Source organism: Heterocephalus glaber, unplaced genomic scaffold (assembly GCF_053883595.1).
Source record: "Heterocephalus glaber isolate CG9 unplaced genomic scaffold, H.glaber_assembly_v1.0 deba00001472, whole genome shotgun sequence".
Classification (NCBI taxonomy): Eukaryota; Metazoa; Chordata; class Mammalia; order Rodentia; family Bathyergidae; genus Heterocephalus; species Heterocephalus glaber.
In genome coordinates, this window is record NW_028258315.1 from 14,448,670 (window position 1) to 14,468,575 (window position 19,906).

At 42.5% G+C, this 19,906-nt stretch overlaps 1 protein-coding gene across 3 annotated transcripts in view; it reads left to right on the top strand.

Moving 5' to 3' along the window:
• Jarid2 (jumonji and AT-rich interaction domain containing 2) overlaps window positions 1-19,906 on the top strand; it is a 253,956-nt gene that overhangs the window by 86,833 nt on the left and 147,217 nt on the right. The window contains exon 1 of one of the 3 annotated variants that reach the window (XM_087181181.1): window positions 1,589-10,737. The exons of the other annotated variants lie outside the window; for them this stretch is intronic. The gene's annotated coding sequence lies outside the window, so the exon portion shown is untranslated. Of the gene's footprint in view, window positions 1-1,588; window positions 10,738-19,906 lie in introns of those variants that run through there. 3 annotated transcript variants of the gene reach the window in all.

Consider the following 19,906-nt stretch of genomic DNA (forward strand, 5'->3'; position numbering starts at 1 on the left):
AAATAACGAATAATTATTAAGTGAATTTCCTGCCTGGTGGTAAACAGTCTCTGGTATTGTTGTCAGAAGGCGATTGGAAACTTTGAAAGGGATTCAGACTCTTTCATCCTGTTACATGTGCATTGAACCATCTACTTGGCGAATGTTTCTTTGGTGGCATAAAGTAGTTTAAATGTGGTTCCCAAAGAACCCGGCTTCCATTAATGTATTCATCTATTCACTAGGAGAGAACTTCATTTTTTATTACACAGTAGCTTATAGCAGGTGTTAGAAATTCCTGTCATTAACAGTAGTGGCAATCAGTATTTAACTTTTTTCTTTACTGTCTGCTGTCTTGTGGTTTTCCACCATTTATTCTTAATTTTCATGTATAGTGGAAGTAATTAAATCCATGAGTCTCCTCCTCTTGTTATGAATGTTTGCACCTCTTTTAAGTTTGCTTGGCTTTCTCAGATTCTGGTTTTAATTACTATGCTGACGGTTCTCTGGTCTGTAAGGCAGATTAGTTGGCTTTCGTGTGGCTTTTCCCCTCCTTCCTTCCTGCTTTTCTGCATTGGCTTGATGCCCCTGTATACCAAACCTCCTTTCTTTGGGAGAAGGGATGTGGAGCCAGGATTTCAGGAAACTTGCCTGACTGTCTCCATGAACCTTACTTTTCCCAGAACACTCCTCAGTGGGTGCCTATATTCACAAGGGGATAGTGAGCACATTGATCTCTGTTGAGGTCACAGAATTATTTTTAAATCAGAAAAAACAGCTGAACAGGGCGCTTTCTTAAAGCAATATTCGAATGTCTTTGCTGAGAGAATAGGTGGTTAAGTACCTGGGAACACAGGTTATGTAACCAAACATTTAAGAGGTGTGCTATATTTAAACATTGGATTTGAGAATTCAGCTATAACTTATGTAAAGAATGATGATATGGGGCAAAGAAAGGACCCCTGTAGCCAGTGAAACGCTGTCTCAAACCTATTAAAGGTAAGTAGGAAATAATGATGTAAAGCAGGATGTTAAATGTGTGTGTGGTGGGGTTGGAGGGAAGAGAGAGTACAGGCAGGCTTCTTGAGAAGTGACTGTTTTGTGTTAGGCAAGCAAGAATTCAGCTACACCTTTTTACCTTTTCTGCCTTCAAATCCGTTGTGCTTTTCAGAGTTACGTAGGGGCCTGGTAGCATTTGTGAGAATGTTTCCTTTCATGATGGATTTTAGATTTCTGGATATCTTTTATTTTGGAGCATATAAAAAAAGGGAGATAATAAAAGGAGGCCATGTTCAGCAGTTAAGCAGTCTCTGTCTCTGTCTCAGTGTCTGTCTGTCTCAGTGTGCCTGTCTCTGTCTGCCTCTCTCCCCCTCTCTTCTCTCCCGTCATGCATATTGATGATGATGGCTCTAAAAGCCCCCTTTATAGGAAAAGAGAGTTAGATTGATTTTTCCTACAATCATTACTTTGTTTTCTCTGAATTTTCATTGTAGTAGGTCATCTTTTTGGGGTGGGGCCTAATCAGTATTTCCTAAAATGGGTTTTAGAAACTTCTGTGGACTTGTTCAAACATTTAATAAATTTATAGAAAATAGTTTAAAATTTTAATTCTTTTAAAATTTTGTTCTAAAAGTTGGGGATTTTCTCTTCCCTTTTACTTAAAAGGACAGAAATGCTCTTAAGTATAAAAAGGTCAAATGCAGAGTAGAAGTTAAAGTTTAATACTCAGGTCCCCAGGACACAGTGAATGCTGTGTGCATTAGCGATGGAAAACATTTTCAGCAAGATTCTTAAATTCATATTGCTGTCTGCTTTCCTCCTTTGACCTTGAGGCTTACATTGTACTGCTTATCACTTTTCTTTCTTTCTTTTCGTTTTTTAAAATGTGGATCCCATTTGTGAGGTTGTCCCTCTCCTGAGGGAGAATGTGGCAGGTCAGTCCTGGGGCACAAACTTGCAATTTTAGTTGTTACTGCCTAATACGAGGTAGTGACTTTCTTTTGGTGATGGAAAATGCTACGCAAAAATGTTCCATCTGAGGATGGAATTTTGTGAGGCAGGTAAAATTTTAGTATCTGCATTCTCTACCACAAGCATGATCTGTGTCCTAATTTAGACGTGTGTGAGGGAAGTTGGCCGAACTGGGTTAGTCAAAAAGAATGTGTTGAGCATTTTCAGTAAAACTATTTCCAGGTTGGAAAATTCCCATTTCTGTTTCTGGGGTGGTTCAGTCTGGAGGTCTGTATAAATTAAAGTATAAATTAAAGACCACTGTTTTAGAAGTGGGACTGGGTTTTGGCACTGGCAGCTTGGTAATTGCAGTCTTGGCGAAAGCCATGGATGGCTTTGGCCCACCACTGCAGGAGCTCCTGAGGAAATGCTGCAGGAGCAGGAAAGGATACCGCTGCAGTGCTCATCAGTGAGACGGGACCAGCAGCTCATTCCAGCCTTCACTGCCATGCGTCCCTCTTTGTTTCTAAGCAGAATTTGAGTATTTTCTGTTCTCATCGGTGATGAGGAAAATAGAGCTCACTTCAGCATGAGTTCACAGTTCAGTAGGAGGCCAAACAGGAAGAGGATACTGAGTGTACTCTCAGGAATACTCACATAAAGACTCAGAGGAAAACTTCGCTGAAGCAAAACCAGTCATTTTCTACGGCAGAGAAGATATCGAAAGGTGTTTTTGAGTCATTAGGGGAAAAGATGGGAGGACTTGGGCCAGGCGCTCCAGATCTGCTCCAGCACACTCAGGTGGCACACTCCTCCCCGTTCTTCTCTGGGGCGTCCTGGCCAGCCCATCTCATCCTCCTCTGGAATCCCACCCTCCTGCAGAAGGAACTGGCGGTGTCCCTGCATTTCGCTGGCTCTGTGAGATGGGTCCTAGTCCCTTGCTAGAAATAGGGCCATTTATATCACACAAGCCTGGTGTACTGCTGTCTGTGATTCATAGTGATTTTTGGGGCCCAAGCCTATTCATCATTTGTTTAATTTGCCCCCCCCCCTTAATAGGTTCAGCTGGGACATTATCATAGGCTTCTGAAGACGTGCTGTGTGGTCCGCTGATGTGTGTGCTTTTGTGCAGTATTATAAATTGGATGTTTTGGCATCTGTGGTTGCTTCACTTGGCAGGGAAGGGGATAGCCTGAGTCACTCTCTGTGCTCCTTCTTCCAGACACTTCCCATTGCCGTTTGTTTGATCACATCAAGGAGATTTTCTCTTTAAACTGCATCAGCCCTCCCGGCCTACCATTCACAGGGGATCTTTTCCACAGCCCGCCATGGGTGCCCAAAGCCACAGACAATACTAAACTCAGTATATGTCATGTTTTTCTTGTATGTATATACTTAGGGTAGAGTTTAATTACAAGGTAGGTTCAGAGCCTGGTGTGGTGCTGCATTCCTGTAATCTCAGTACTTGGGAGGCTGAGGCAGTGGTATTGCCGTAAGTTTGAGGCCATCCTGGGCTTTGTAATGAAATCCTGTCTCCCCCTCCCATTAAATTAATAAATTAGGCACAATAAGAGAAGAGTAGTAATAAAGCAGAACAGTTACAACAATAAACTGTAGTAAAACCACCAGTCTTACATGTTGGGACCACTAAGTAAAATTAGGGCTCTGAGAACACTAGCACTGCCACACCCTGGCAGTTGACGTGATAATTAATGCCCCTTAGTGACCGACAGGTGGGTGTCCTATACTGTGTGGATGCACAGGACAAATGGGGACGCACGGCCTGGGCAGAACTGCTCTGGGCATAGTGAGGAATCACCATGCTAATCAGAGCCATGACAAAAGTTACAAATATTTTTAGAGCACAGCTGCTAGTCTTGGCTTGCTTGATAACAAGCACAAAGAATTGGATTTGTGTGTTTACTTACTTGTGGTGCTGGGGCCTCTGCACTGAGCTGCATCCCAACTCATTTTGTGACCAGATCTGACTAAGGTCCCCGGGCTAGGCTTGAATTTGCCATCCTCTTGCCTCAGCCTCCCAGAATGCGGGGATTTCCGGCATGTGCCACCCTACCCAGAGAGTAGGAAGAGAGGGGGGGGGTCCATTTTTTAAAGGAAACTTGCTGTTGTGAAACTGAGAATGTGAGTTTGTCCAAAATGTGTTCCTCCGGACGAATGCACTGCCCCAACCACTAGCTCCTCCTAGGGGGTGTGCACAAGTCTTTCTTCCCATAAACCACAATCTTTGCTGCCCACTTACTTTCCTGCTCCCTTCCTCCCTGAAATCTTGTGTCTTGCCCTCAGATTAAGGCATTGACACATACTTAATTTATAGCAAAATATTAGAGGTTTCTATAAATCTTGAGCAGTCATGTTTAGTTGAGATTTCTGAGAGACTAATTTGAACAAGAAAAATTGAATTTTTAACAGGAAACTGACTCAGTTTAGGAGCTAATATTAGTGTCACATTGTCTTCCATCTACAAGGGATTTCTCAATAACAAGTGTGTTGCCATTGTGGGTTTATAAAACAGTTCTTTCTTGACACAGGTACAGATTTCTAAGCAGCGCGGGAGGCACGTGTGACGTTTGTCCTCACAGATGTGCTGGATGGGATCTCAGTGAGGGGCATAGGAGGTCCAGGTCAGGGCTTCAGAGGAAGCCTGCAGGTCCTAACCGACTCTCTCCTTCCTCAACCCTGACCAACCCCTCTAGCCCTAAGCACTAAGCTGTCAGCTTGCCTTAAACATTTCTCTCGGCTGTCATGTAGGGGACAAAAAATGGGTGGCATCGATCCAGCTGGCACACAGTTGAAAGGTAGCCTGCAACTTACTTTTCTCCTTTCAATCATAAGTCTGAAATCACTCTCTAAATACTCAAAAGGAGAGTAAGTTTTGTTAGTGAATGCAGCACACAAGTGTTTTGGTTGTGAAAGGCAGTTTTATTGAGATATGTCAGCACTTTTTATTGCTGAACAGTGTTCTTGGTTTGCATGAGTCTGTCACATTTTATCTGTGCATTGGCTGATAGGTATTTTGAGCAAGAGGATTCCATGTCTTGGTCATTATAGAAAATGCTTTGTGAATATTTGTGCCTCACTTTCTGTGTTGACATGTGTTTTTGCTTCTATTGGGTTTATGCATAGGAGTGGATTTGCTGGGGTCATATATAACTTTTAGAGGAATTGCCAGATGGCTTTTCAAAGCCACTATACCATTTTACATTTCCCAAACAAGATTCTAGTTTCTCCATGTTCTTGGCCAACACTTACTATTGTCTGTTTTTTTCGTTTTTTGTGGTACTGGGTGTCAAACCCAGGGGTACTCTACACTCTACCACTGACCTGCATTCTCAGCTGTTTTTATTTTTTAAAATTTGAGACAGGGTCTTGCTAAGTTGCTCAGGCAGGACTCAAACTCATCTTCCTTGGTGGTGGGATTCCAGGTATTTGCCACCATACCTGGGTCATTGTCTTTCTGCTATTAGTCATCTTAGTGCACATGAAATGGTACCTCACTGTGATTTTGTTTTTCTGGTGACTAATGGTATTGAGTATCATTTCTTGTATTTATTGTCCATTTTTTGTACACTTACAGCAGAAATCTTGACTCATATCATTATACCTATTATCTGAGAAAGCCTTTTATTCACATGTTCTTTATTTAAATTTTTACTTTAGTGCTTTGGAAAGAGCACTTTGGAGATTGAAAATAAAATTGCTCCCTTTGGGCAAAGATAGACATTACTATCCAGAGGTCTCTTTTTGAACAATAAAATAAAAAGTAAAATTTTATCCAAAAATCTATTGCCATTTGATACATTGATGGTTAATCTGACCATCAGTTAGGGGTGTGAGTCACATCAGAATGATCCTCCTCTTAGTGCTATGTAACTATTTATTGGGGAAGCAGAACAATAGCAAAGTCCTTCAGGACATTTAGAGGGAGATGGGTGCCTAACATAATATCACAGACCTGAAATTGGTTGTGAATTTACGCCCCAAGGTCATAACCCAGGTTAGAAGCTACCCCACGCCTGCCCATTTTCCTTCATGGACCACCACAGTGAAGAGTGGTTGTAGCCATAGAAGAACTCACTCTAAAGTGAAATGACAGAGGTGCCATATGCTGAAGTGCTGGAGTGGTGACCTCAAAGGTCTGGAGTTGAGAAGAGGAAGCAGGCCCTCTTGATGAAGTGTCCAGAAACTTCAGCAGGCCCCAAGCTGAGCCAGTAGAAAACCTCTTGGACTTCAGCACCACACAGAGTTTGCAAGGTTCACTGCTATGCTGTATTCTTGATGAATGGGGAAGAATAAAGCTAGACCCACTTGTCTGAGCTGTCTGAAGAACATGATCACCGAAATGGAGAAAGCTACTCCTGTGAACCCCTGGAAGACCTGAAATTTCTCTTCAAAAAATAAGATTCCAGTGCTGCTACCGAAAGTGCGAAAATCTCATCTCCTCATATTTGTGCTAATAGTGATGTTTCTTTCTGCTGTCAAATAGGCAGCTTAATGATCATTAACTCTTTTCTCATGGGTTTTTTTTTTCTCTTCAACCCTGCCAGTGATCCACCCTACTCCAAGGTAGTTGGAGAGCACATAATCCCCAGTAGGTAGGTAGCGTCCCTTCCAGCTTGAACAACTCAAAAGACAGTTCACTTCCTTAGCACCCCATAAAGAGTTATGAGGATATGTGTCTCTCAGGGGAAAATGAGATAGATTAGGGCCTGGGAAAGCTGGCTAGGGAAGTAGGTGTGACCTGAACACACTTGGCAGAGCAGTTCTCAAACCCTGGCATGTGGACTTCTTGGGAGAAGATTTCAGTAAGATAGCCTAGACCTGGCATCAGCCTGAGGTGTGGGATCCCAGGCCTGCCTCCCAGACCCAGATGTAGAAGTTCTCATGGGTTTCCTGGAGATACAGACAGCATAAAAGGGCACAGAAGCCAAGAAGAGCTCACTATCCTGGCTTTCCTCAAGCTAGGCCTCCCCGAGCCCTCCAGGGTATACTTTTATCTTGCTCTTTTCCTTAGCCCAAGTCTGCTCCACAGAGCCTATTTCTCCCTCACTCTATACACTTTCACTATTTCAGATAAACTTTGCTACCATAAAAAAGACTTCCTCCCCCCATTTTTTTCTTTTTTTTCTCCCCCCATTTTAATACAGAGAACAGTCTTTCCAGCGGAAGCACTCCATTGTTTTTTTTGTTTCTAGGAAAACATAACAGAGATGGTAGTTTTGCATCATCTGGAGCCACTAGTTGTTGTTGACCCACATAGGAGTACATACTTCATTAGCAGGAGACTTGGAGAACTGACTGTATATGTTCAGTATAATAAAGGCAAGTGGTTAAAGACACCTGCCACTCACTTTCCCGGAACATCCGGTTTTAGATAGCCTTCCCCTCTGTGTTGTTAGCACATCCCATTATAAGTGCCTTTCTGAGCTCAGGAAGGAAGTGTAGGCTCCCTGCACCACCTGCTCCCTTACTCTGTTACTCATCTGTAACAAGAGGAACATATACTTTCTGGGAGGCTGAATAACAGCTCTTTGGTACAGCTGACTCAAGCTACCCGGAACCTGTTGTACCTGGTGAACTGGATTTTAAAGAAGTGGTTGATTTAAGGAGACTATCCAGGTGTGTCTGGTGTAATCACAGGGATCCTTGGAAAACAGGTAGGTGAATTGCATACAGCAGAAAAAGGAGACTTGGAAATAGAACCAGACGTGGGACCGAGGCTCTTTGAGGGTGGACAAGAGGGGCCACAGGTCAAGGCTTGCAGGCAAACATTAGGTACTGCAGAGGGCAACGAATTGGATTCTGCTCCCAAAGCTTCCAAAAATTCTAGTCTTCCAAGCCCCGGACTTTAGCCTTATGGCCACTTTTGCATTTTGTCTCATCCAGAACTGTGAGAGTACTTTGAGGTATTTCATTTTGTGGTACTTTGTTAGCAGCAGTAGAAAACCAGTGCATATTTTGAGGGCTAAGTGTTGTCTGTGCTCGTTTGACCCTCATTAACAGAGTGGGTAGATAGAAATGTGCTGTTGATGCAGCTAATAATAATGCTAATGAAATACTTAGTGTGCCAGACACACTTTGATGAACCTTCCCTGTATTACATAATATGACTTTTAACCACTTTACAGTGTGCAGTTCATTGCCTTTTATGCATGCCTTCCCGTAATGTTTTCATCACCCCCTAAATGAATCCCTATACCTGTTAGTGGTGGCTCCGTCTCACCGCCTGCATCCGAGCGTTTGACAGCCACTGTCCTGTCCCCATGGATTTTCCTCGGGTGGACATTTTCTGTTAATGGAACCATGCAATGTGTAGCTTTGTGTCTGTTTCTTTCCCCTAGTGTGTTTTCAAGATTAATCCAGTGTTGTTCTTAAAAAAATTCCTTTTTATGGCTGAATATTTTATTGTATAGGCATACCATGATTTGCTTGGCCCTTCAGTTGGTCAACAGTCAGCTTGCTCCTATTTTTTTTTTTTTTCCACTCTGATTAATGTGCTGCAATTAACGTTTGTGTACATGCTTTGTGGGGGTGCAGAGAATGGAATAGATGAACCCACACTTCTCCACATTCATCGTAGAGAAAGGTCCCATTTCTCTTGCATCTTTACCCATACTCAGTTTTTCAGTTTTTGTCACCATAGTGGATATATCTGTTGACTTTAATGGAATCTTTAATGAGCATCCATACGCATTTTGATTTCCTATTTGTCAGGTAGTACATCCTGTTTAACATGTAAGGGAAAGCATGTTTTCTTTTTATCATTTAAGTCAAACACAAGCTTAGTTGTGGAAGAAAGCCATTGTAGTTTTATTAATGTGCATATTTCATTAATGTAAATGGAGAACAAAATAGAAGTAAGAGGTAAAATGTATTTTCCTGATTGGATAGTTAGGATTACTGGTGTTGAAGCATCACTTTGTGCGTTGGGGTGTAGTTCTGTGGCACTGTAAAGGACCAGCCCTGCCATGCCTGAGGCCCTGGGTTCCAACCCCCACATAGCACACCCACCCCCAAAGTGAAACATCACATTTGGGATTCTCAGTTGTCGATGCGGGTTCTGAGTTTTTCTGGGGATCAGTGCCAAGTGAAAGATACCTTTAGGGAGAGAGGCCTCTCACTTGTCTAAAACTATGAGTGTTGAATCCTTTTGTGTTCTGGCAGGGCTGTGCATTTTTCCATCAGGAAATTATTTCATGAAAATCTCTTAGGTGGCTTTTCAGAATACAATAAGCTCAATAAGTACGACCATAAGCATTTTTAGCATAAGATCTTGCAGTGTGAGGCTCAGTTTTCAAAATACAACTACTGTTCTACAGAAGTACAGTACAGTTTATAGATTGGTGAGGATCACAAGGCAAATGTGAATCCTTATTTTTAATGTTTCTCTTTCACTGTGCCTTCATTATGAATATGATTTCAAGACATATCAGAGCCTGTAAGGCATAGTTTCCGACAGCTGCCACAATGGGAACTGAGGGTTGTGGATTGCATCTATGGCCAGATGTCTTCCCTGTGTATTGGAAAGGTATTTGGAAGCTCTCATACTGTTTGTAAGGGAGAATCTTGAATTTTATTGATATTTTAAAAATTCTCAGAAATTGGAGAACCCTTGTTGGAGAAATTTGGTAACAGGTTTAGGGAAAATAATCAGTACCCAGGGTAGTAAGAAGAAAATGTGCTCTCAATTATTTCACATAAACCATAGATTGTTGCATTTTTTGGAACTTTGCTGTTTGTGCAGGAGAAGATGATGTGTCCTTGGATTCTGTTATTTTTTAAATTCAAAAGAATTTATGGGCTCCAGTGTGTCCTTGGAGCCCTCCATGCACCCATGAACACCCTCTTCTCTTGTTTACTGTTTCCACTGCTGTGTTGTCTTGCATCTCACTGAGAAGCAATTCCACTGGCTTCTCAGTTTATTATCGGCCCCGTAATTCTGTTTACGATGTTTTTGTTGCTGGTGGTTTTTCTTGAGCTCTGCGTTGTCACTTGGGTAGATCATCTCCCTTTTCTATTTATGGTAATTACTAGACAACATTGCATTTTGGCCCTTGGGGAGTGCCTGCTGTGTTTCTTTGTGCAGGCATGTATATGTTAAAATTGGAAAGTGTTTTCCTTAAGGTCAGGGCTTTTGTAAGTGTTTCTAAAAGTTGGTCATAACCCACCTATCCTTAAAATATTGTTTCTTTTTGGGTGACTATAATACTGTCTGTTTTCTTCTTCAGAGTGTTTCCATCATCAGGTTTAGTGTTAATGGGAAGAAAGTCTTTTCTAGTACACTGACTTGAATTTAGATACTAGTTTTTAATTAGTCTCATTCCTTCCACTATTCCATTCCAGCTACTTATGTGTACTAGGCTCAATTTATGGACTTGCCGTAATGTAGATGACTTTCATGCAGTGGAAGGCTGGATTAAGTAAGGTTGTGAGTGCAGAGTTCCTCCTGCTGGGTTCTAGAACCACGAATTGAGTTTATCCAAATCTCAGGGCACAGGCCACACCCAGACCTGTGACATCAGAGTGGGGCGAGGGCCTGGATTTCTAAAGGTACCAGGTGATTTCCAGGGCAGCGGGGCCTGACAGTATTTGCTGTAGAGAAAAGCTTCAAGTGCTGCTCAAATGTGAACACAAACCAGAAGCTGTGGAGACATGGAGGACATATTCAAAAGATGTGAACGAAGCAAGCAGTGAGGGATGCTTTAGGAAGATAGGGGCTCTTGGCTCCTGGACCTCAAGGTTGACCCGAGAGGAATTTCAAAGATCAGAATAGATACAGTGACTAAGGAGGTTGGTAAAATGGAAATGTTTCTTATTCAGTAGAAATTATTTTCTACCCTTTTCCTCCATTCCTTTAGATTTTTGTGCTCTGTGTACTTTGGGCCCTGGCAGCTTTTCTGATTGCAGGCCCAGCCATAGGTGGCAGCCAGAGGTAGTTCTTCCAGGTCCTTCTTGGCTACATTCAGTTCACTTCAGAGAAAACAGGTTGTAGTTTGTTTCAGTGCCATAAGTCTTTCTGATTTGTGACCGCTTGAGAACTCACTTCATAGGCTTGGTATTGCTGAACAGTGTTTTGTGACTGTCTTTGTTTTGAGCAGCTGTGTGGGTGGGTCTCAGGCCAGTGTCTCTTCATGTTGCCTTGACTCTGGTTAAGGCTGTCGTATCATGTATTTTTTTATATGAGTCCTAAATATAAATGAGAATCTTGATTCTGACCTCAGTGGCTGTTAGAATTTCCTTACCAGCAATGTCCCGTAAGCTGCACTGACACCCGTTGAGCTATGGATTTCTAAGGCCTCCATTGCTCCACAGAGAAACTGCCACTTGCTAGGGAGAAGTTGTATTATCTAACTTAAAAACAATAGTTCCTAGGTGTGTGAAACATTCTCTTCTTTGCATGCCCACTCTTTCTGTGTTAGATTTGTCTGTATTGTAAAGCATCATAAGTTCTAAGGATCTGAAAGCCTTGTCAACCATTAAAGGACACTTCTGGATCCATTAGCCCTGACATGGCTTCGATCTTAACTTTTAAGTAAATAGGTAAATTATGCTTTTCTATATATCAGTGTACCCTTCAGTATATTAATGCCCTTCAGCATACTGTGCCTTCCAGTATATTAGTGTACCTAAATTTGAGTTTTGGGTTTGAATTTTATTTTTTTAAATTCTTTTATTGGTACATTTTATGTATACAGTATGTTTACATTTATCATTGGTTGCTTGTTACCTGGGTTTAAATTTTAAATTGCCACCTTCTGTTTGCATTCCTAGCTGGCTTCCAGGGCCTGAACTTTGACATTTTTCTTGTTGCCTTTTTATTTTGGTACCAGAGATTGAACTCAGGACCTTGCACTTGCGAGCCAGGCACGGTGCCACTGAGCTAAGTCCCCAGCCCATTTTGACATCTTTCTAGGGGCTGTAATAGGCATCCAAAACTGAGCTCAATGAAAATGTGAAGAGAGGCCTCTCCAGTTGTTCCCCCCACCCCCCTTTTTCTGTAGCCAGCGCCCTCTGGGCTCAGCCTTCCAAATATTTCCTGTGCCTCTTGCTGATAACCTGGTCCTCTATTGAACAGGGAATAGACATGGCCTTGCCCACTGCTCCACTCCCACCACTATGGTGATGCAGCACTTAATGGGATCCTTGAAAAATATAGATCATATTCTCTTCCATGCCCACAAGTCCCCAGTGTTTTCTCATTTAGAACAAATTTGTCATTTTCCTAGTCCCACTTCTCGTTTCTCTTTTCTCCATTGCTGGAAGTGTACATGGCACATTTGTATTTATATCCACTGTGTGTGTGTTTGTGTGTGCGTGCATGCATGTGTGGTATCTTTTGTTTCTCTTATCCTTGTGGAATGTTAAGGTAGGAAGAATCATGTCTTTGCTGCTTGATAGCTGTGCAGTATTTGCTTTTGTTAATAACTGTCCTTTAAAATGAGGTTGTAGATACGGTGTGCCACCTTTAATTGAATGTTGGGCAAGCATGAATATCTTCATTGACTTCATAGAAGGAAACATGGAGAATGAATTATTTGAACTGCACTGAACTGCAGGGACCAATGAAAATTTCTCCGCCTTTTTTTGTGGTAGCCAAAATTAATTGTGGCCATGATAAACTTTTGTGAAATACTGATACAGTTCAGTCTCGCCTTCAGACCAGGAATGGTTTAACTTGTAGGACGTGTATTGATTTTATTGCTGTGGACCTCTTGTTAGAGGTTATGACGATTCTGTGTATTATGAAGACATGAGCTGTTGGCAAATAACCAAAACAGACATAGCTGGTATATTGATTCTGGTTAGTTCTAGGTATTACTGCATCAACAGAAAAAAGAACAGAGTGTACTTTTATCTTTGTCTGTGGAGAAAGTGTGCCATTTATTTACAGTTGACCTACTACTAGTCAAGACCTGATCAATATTTAAAGAACACTAACACTTCTGTTGCCTGGCATTTGCTTTGCATGAGGCTCTGAGGGTGAGAGCTGCTGCTTCTGTCTGTCAATTGTATAGGAATTCAGTGCAGTGAAGAAAGGTAGTCTGGGCACAAGGCTTTATGGGCCCTGCTAAGAATGAGGAATTTTCTCCTGTAGAGGTTGAGGAGCCATGGATGGCTTGAGTCAGGGAGGGTGTGGCATGGATTGACTCTGTGGTGTGGTTGTGTTTTTGGAGAAAGTGTGAGGAGAGGATAGTTGGGTGGGACAGGAATTTGTTGGTGGCAAAGACATTATGGAAGACTTTGTAGGAGAGAAAATGAGACCCCATTTTAAGCCCATGTCTTAAGAAATTGAGAGGCAGATAGTGCCAGCAGAGAAAAAGTAATGTGTGGAACGCTGTGTGGGGACCACGTTCTACATATTTCTTGCTACACATATTCTCCTTTATGTTTTACAGCTTTTTTGGATAATGAAACAGAGGCACAGAGACCTGAGCTGCCAAGTTCAGCTCAGGTTTCCAAACCTCTGAGTAGCCAGGATGGTGGTTTAGGAACTGAGTTCAAATCACACAAGTGGTTGGAGGGGACGGGGGCGGAAAGTGTCAAGAGAGACAACTAGTGGACCTGTTTTGGATAAGAGACTAGGAAGGGCAGAATAATCTGGTGTGGGAGTGAGAAACAGCTGAGAAGAGATTTTAGTGTGGCAGGAAATCCAGGGGAGAGCAGGTTGCCAGGTACATGTTTGTATTAGATTTGGCAACTGCAGATTCCTGGGGGCAGTGGGAACAGTTTTCATGGAAGAAAGAGTTGGACACTGCATGTCTGGTGTATACCAGTGGTTTTTCACAGTGTGATCCCGGGCGAGCAACATCAGTGTCTCCTGGGAGCATCTTGGGGACGTGAGTTATCAAGCCCTATAGGCATTTCTGATGAGTGCTGAAGTTTGGCTCCACTAGCCTACTTAATGGGCAAGTGTAAGGGGTCGTAGGATTCCCAGAGCTAGAGTCCGGGCTCTTTGCCTCTGGGCCTCTCTTCCCTTCACACTTGCCAGGAGTTTCTGTGTTTGCTCATGAAATGTTTTTCAAATATCTGCTGTATGTTAGCTTCCCTGCTGCATGTGGGGAAGGAACATAAAGGTAAACGAGACAGGCTAGTCAGCAGGTGCTCTGTACTACTTAACGTCTCTGTGCCTCAGTTTCATTATCTGAAAAAGTTGTAAAACATAAAGGAGACTATGTGCCGCAAGAAATAATGTAGAACATGGTCCCCACACAGCGTTCCACACATTACTGTGGGTGGGTGGGGGACCAGACATTAAGGCTATTCCTGGAGCCCACGTCTGTTAGTGAAAGGGTCCCAGGCTACTCCAGGGAGGCCATTCACTGTGGGGAGGGTTAGCACACGGCACAGTGGGTGGCAGTTGCTGGAATAAGGCCAAAGATCAACTTATGTTAAGTCCAAGGTCAGTTTATTTTGTGCTTTCCTGTCTTTAAAAACATAATGATTTTCATGACTTGATCAGACAGCCAGTCCCTTGGCAGTGTGTGTGTGTACTGATGCCTATTTCCTGTTTGAGAGTTACTGCTGAGCCAAAAAAGCCAGCAAGCCAGGCAGGTTTTGATTGAGCTTGTAAAATGACTCTAGCAGTGTTCTAGGTCCTGGTGGAAGAAGTGCTCTGACCTCTCGCCATAGCTCACAGGCCACTTTCTTGCTTGGCCCATAAGGAAGAGAGCAGCAGTGACTCAGGGTCCTGTGGGCCCTGTTGGTGCTGGGAGAATGGCTTTTGTCTGGCCTTAATAATCTCAGATGTCTTATTTTCCATTTTGCTCTGGAAAATAAAGGCATAGGAAAGTGTTGTCTTTATGCAAGACTTTGTAGAGCTTGTCTTACAGAGGTTCCCTGCATTCAGTGGATTGGCTTAACTATGGTATGAAAGCATTTTGCATTCAGTGTAAAGTGTACTAGGAATTTTGAATTTGGATCTCTTCCTGGGCCAGTGATTCTGCAATGGCCATAGCTCCCGGGCAGCCACCCGATGTTTTCTATAGCATGCTGCACTGCTAAGCTAGGACAGTTGGTGGTTGTACTTTCTACTTAAGTAGGTTTATTGAGACATAACCCCCCTAATAACTGGAGGAGGATCTGTACTTTATCTTTAGAATGTCACAAAAATGGAAAGCCAGATGTGGTGGATAGCCTTGGAACCACTTGTATAGGACAGTTATCATGCATCGATGCCTGCACTTTAAATAGTCCTGGCTTACTTTAAAGTCTCATTTTCATGTGCAAGGTTTCTAATCTCCCACAATTTTCCTGCCAAGCAGAATGGAGCATAAAGCACGTGTTGTGAAGACTCTGAGGGACGTAGTGAACTGCATTATCAAGTAACACACACTGTCAATTGAAGCCTTATCCAATTTAATGCAAATCTGTGCTCAGCCAGTGCAGTGCTGCTCAGTAGAACTTCTGTGATGAGGGAAAATTTTACAGCTATATTGTTCATTTATTTGGGTAGCAAGGAAATTGAAATTTTGAATAAATTTTAAATGTCTTGCATGACTAGTGGTCACTATATTGAACTGGACAACATTTTGGATTTTTTTTCATAAAGAGGTTTGACTAATTAAAAACCTCCAAATCAGAATTCCTTTGGAAATGTGCTTGTTAATGATTCATTCACAAAGTGCAGTTATATAGCTGTACACTAGGATTGTTACTAAACTCTCGATTTGTTTTTTGAAGACACTGGTTGTCAATTTATTTGTGATTTGATTTTGCCTTTTCCCCATTCTGTCCATACAAGGTAGATGATTGACAATCCAGATTTCTGTTGTATTCTTGGGTCTTTATCAATCAGGTGTCAGGACTTTTCCACGAAAAGAAGCGCAAAGGAGCTTTAGCCCCCTGTTGTGTGTGCAGCCCTGGCCTCTCTCTTCCCTGACTGGACCCTGTAACGTGGTTGTGCAGATGTCTTGCTGCCATGCTGCTGCCCTGACGACGGCGGATATCTGCCATGCTCAGACGAAAAAGAGCTGACTTGGCAGCTGCCCAGCAGATTTTTCTAAAGGCTCAGTTGGTGGCCGGAGATTCTGGCTGTCAGAGTTGTGTTATGCAATAAATCGTTTTCAGCAGAAGTTCTTAATCCAATTTCAGCTGTAGCTTTTTTTTTTTTTAAATAGATGGTAATCAAAGATAAGTACACATTATTTAATAGGAATTTGGAAGAAGTAAAACTCTCATTGCATTTCAGGCCATTTGCCTTAACCCAGGAAGCCTGTTTGTCTGAGGAAATTTGCTGCTTGAAGTGCTTTTCGTTTAAAACCAAGGGAAAGGAGCATCATTCACAAGTTCACTTGCCACTCTGAGGATTCCTGGGTGCTTATCTTCTTCTAGCTGTGAATCATTCCCCCAGTTTTTCTTTGAAGTTTGAATATTGACAGTGCAATAACCATTTTAGAGAATATTCTAATGGATGAGCACTGAGTTGATCCAAGAGATTTCTAAGGAAGGAAAATTACCATTGTTAAAAGGGAAGAAATACAGGTTTTACTAAGTGAAAGCTGTACCACATTTTCCTTTAAAATTCTTCCCCACTGACTTGTACTTAGTGCTCTGTAAATCCTTGTTTGTGTTTAATCCATGTCAAAATTGTATTTTGTGTGTTGTGTGTATGTGTACATGTGCTTTCCCTGTTCTTAGCCTAGTGTTCTTTTTTTTTTTTTTGGTACCGATGATCAAACTCAGGACCTTGTGCTTGTGAGGCAGGTGTGTGCGCCCCTGAGCCAAATCCCCAGCCCTCTTAGCCCAGTTATTGATGGGAGAGGCTGGTATTTCACACAACAAATTGTCATTAAGTGCTAGGATGATTTAATAGCAGGTGTATAAGGAATTTGTTCTCTTGAAAATAAAAGGTATTCAGAGCGTTTCCAGTTATTTTTTCCTGGAAGGAGGAAGTGGCTGTCAGTCTTTTCCTTCTCTGTGGATCTAGTCTTTCCAGTTTTGTTATTTGTTCCTCAGCTTTGTGTGCTGTTAATCAGGCTCACCATCCCAACCCGCACCATGCATGTTGGTCCAGTGTAGGTATATGGTTAGGCATTGGAATTGGGAATTGCCTTTATTTTTCTTTTTGAAAGTTGTCAAGTGGTAAAATTGCCCACAGCCTGCAGAGCTGCTTCAGGGTAGACATAGGAATAGGTAGGTTATGCACAGCTGGCGGTGCGCATCCAGTTGCTCCTGCAATCTGAATCCCATGTTTCCATGTTGGGAGGTAGACTTCATGTCTACCTGCAAATCCCATTCCCTGTGAATTGGAAGGCTCATTCATTCCCCCTCCGAGAATGCTTTAGTTACCAGAGGTTATGGAAGAGTGTTTGATGTGCTCTGCCCACTCACTCTCCGAGGAAGCAGGAGTTTGGAATGTGATGCCTTCTGTAACGTGGCACGTTCTACCCCTTCCCCTTTGTCCCTCTTTGTGAGCAGGCTGATAAGTACCCATTGGTGGGAGGATATGAGTGTCAATTAAATCACCCGATGTATATTACATTTAAATCCTCTAATATCTTGGGTATCAGTTTTATTTTTGTTTGGTGATACAGTTGTGAAAGGACCTCTGGTATTATAGGGGACCCCCCCCCCCAAAAAAAACCAACCAGATTTGGATCTGCTGGAAGGGATCTACTTGACCCACGATCAGGTTTTTGTCCCTTAGTTTAGACAGTAAATAGTTGGGCCACTCTGCCTCTGATAAGACAGGTCTGTTAGGCAGCTTGTCCACAAGTGATAGGAAACGAACTGTCTTCATTTGGACCTTACTTCAGTTTTAAACTGTTATAATTGTTAGGAAAAAAATATTTTAGTCAAGTCAGAAATGTGCTTCTTTCTATGGCACACCTTTTCATTCTCTCCATAGTGGCCTGACTTAGAAACCATAGTGAAAACCAAGGTGTGGACAAAAGGTAGCAGTAGGTCTATCAATTGTGCTACACAGGGTGGTAGTTGTTGAGATCAGTAAGAACACCCTGCCTCCCTTCTCCCTGTTGTTTTATCGCTGGTGTCCAGCTAGAGAAGAGTTGATTTTTAATCCCACCTTTGGGTTTAATTTTGCTCTCACTTACTCTAGGAATCTGTGGGTGTTAACACATTTGACTTCTTATTGACAAATTTCTGAATTTTGAAATTTAATTTCCTGATCTTGTTCCTTTCTACCTGCATCACCTGTGGACAAGGTAAAACTCGTCTTGTTAAAAACATACAATGTATGTACATAAGTGTTTCATGAGTCAACCCCCAGACTCCTGGCTCTTGCTATGTTGCCCAGGTTTGACTCACCTGACCCTCTTGTTGCAACCCCTTGTACACGCTGGCTTTTTCAGCTAAAGGGAGAAAGCAGTGTTGTGGGACTTGCACAAAGGGGAGGGGAGCTAAAAGACATCATAATTACTAGATGCTCGTAAGTGTGAAACACATTGCCTGGCCAGCAGTGAGCACTTGGTAGGCCTTGCTATCAATTCAAGTGTTACCACTTTTCATAGCCTTCCCTTGATGACTCCAGAGGGACCATCTGGTGCTCTGCACCTGCTCTGCAAGCTGTACTCACCTGGATGTCCCTTTTTTATATACTAACTTGCGTGCTCTGCAGAGATTTTGACGGCCCAGCTTGTGGAGGAATTATGTGTATCTGGAGAGCACATAAGATAGAGAAGAACTCCTGGTACAGTTATACCAGAACAATAGTTCAGTTGTCCTTTTTGGCTCTCTTGTAAAGCATAGTAGCTATTCCTTGACCTGCTTTGAATACAGCTCATTTTATGCACACATAGTCTATTGCTAGTGGACTGTGGGTGTGTAGGGGGGTGGTGTTATGTGTTGTATTTTTTTTTCTTAGATTAGCAGAACAGAGTAAAATTGTAGAAGTGAGAGCTGTGGTCCTTGTTGGAGTGGTTCCTTTGTTGCACTAGGGTGCGGTGCATTCACTTTCACTTCTTGTTTCCTACCCCCATTTTCCCCAAGGAAAAACATTTCGCTGGAGGGTCCACTACAGCAAGCTTAATGACATCCTGCGGTGTGATGTGGAGGGTAAAGTTGAGACTTTTGTGTATATGTTGATCCTCTTCTGGAATATAATTCATATGTTTAGATGTGTATTTCATTCTGGGCGGCAGATTTTAGAGGCAGGTCATGCCACGTTAGGTAACCAGCAGAGAGGCAGGGTGAGTACCCAAGGAATGATTACAGGAACTTGCATTCCTTAGTGCCATATCCTTTTTACTGTTTCCATCTGTGTTCTTTGGCCACTGAGGAGAAATCAAACGGAAGACTTCTTGAGGCATATTTACACAGAATTTTTAGTTCTGATAGTCATAGTAGCAGTGGTAGATGGGTGTTGGAAGTATTCACCTTGGGGTTTGTTTTTTCTTTTTTCTTTTGGTACCGGGGATTGAACTGAGGACCTTCTGTGTTCGAGGCAGGCGCGGAACCACTGAGCTAATGGGGAGAATTTTTTTTTTTTGGTACCGGGGATTGAACTTGGGACCTTGCGTTTGCACAGCAGGCGCTGGAACCACTGAGCTAAATCCCCGGCCCCTGGATTTGTTTTTTAAAAAACCTTTAAAAATTGTTTTGGAAAAAAAATTGTTTGGGCACATATTCTGCTGAAATTAGAATGCAGTATGAAATGGGCAAGAAATGGGGTACAGGCTCCCGTGCACAGCAGAGTCTGGAAGTGCATATGCACGGAAGTCACCTGGGGATCTCAGCAAAATGCAGATGCTGAGTCAGATGGGGACCTGGCCAAGGGTCTGCATTTCTAACAACAACAACAACAACAGGTTAAGATCCAGGTAATCTGTGGGCCACAACTTGGAGTTGCAAGGATCTGGAAGGTAGAAGGCTGTCTCCTCTCTACCCTGGACTGTGAGCTTTGGAGAGCCGTTTAAAAACCGCTGTCTGCCAAAAGATGCATCGTGTCTCAGGTGGTTGCTTCCTATATTGCTTTATATTGTGTGTCTTTTGCAGAACTTGG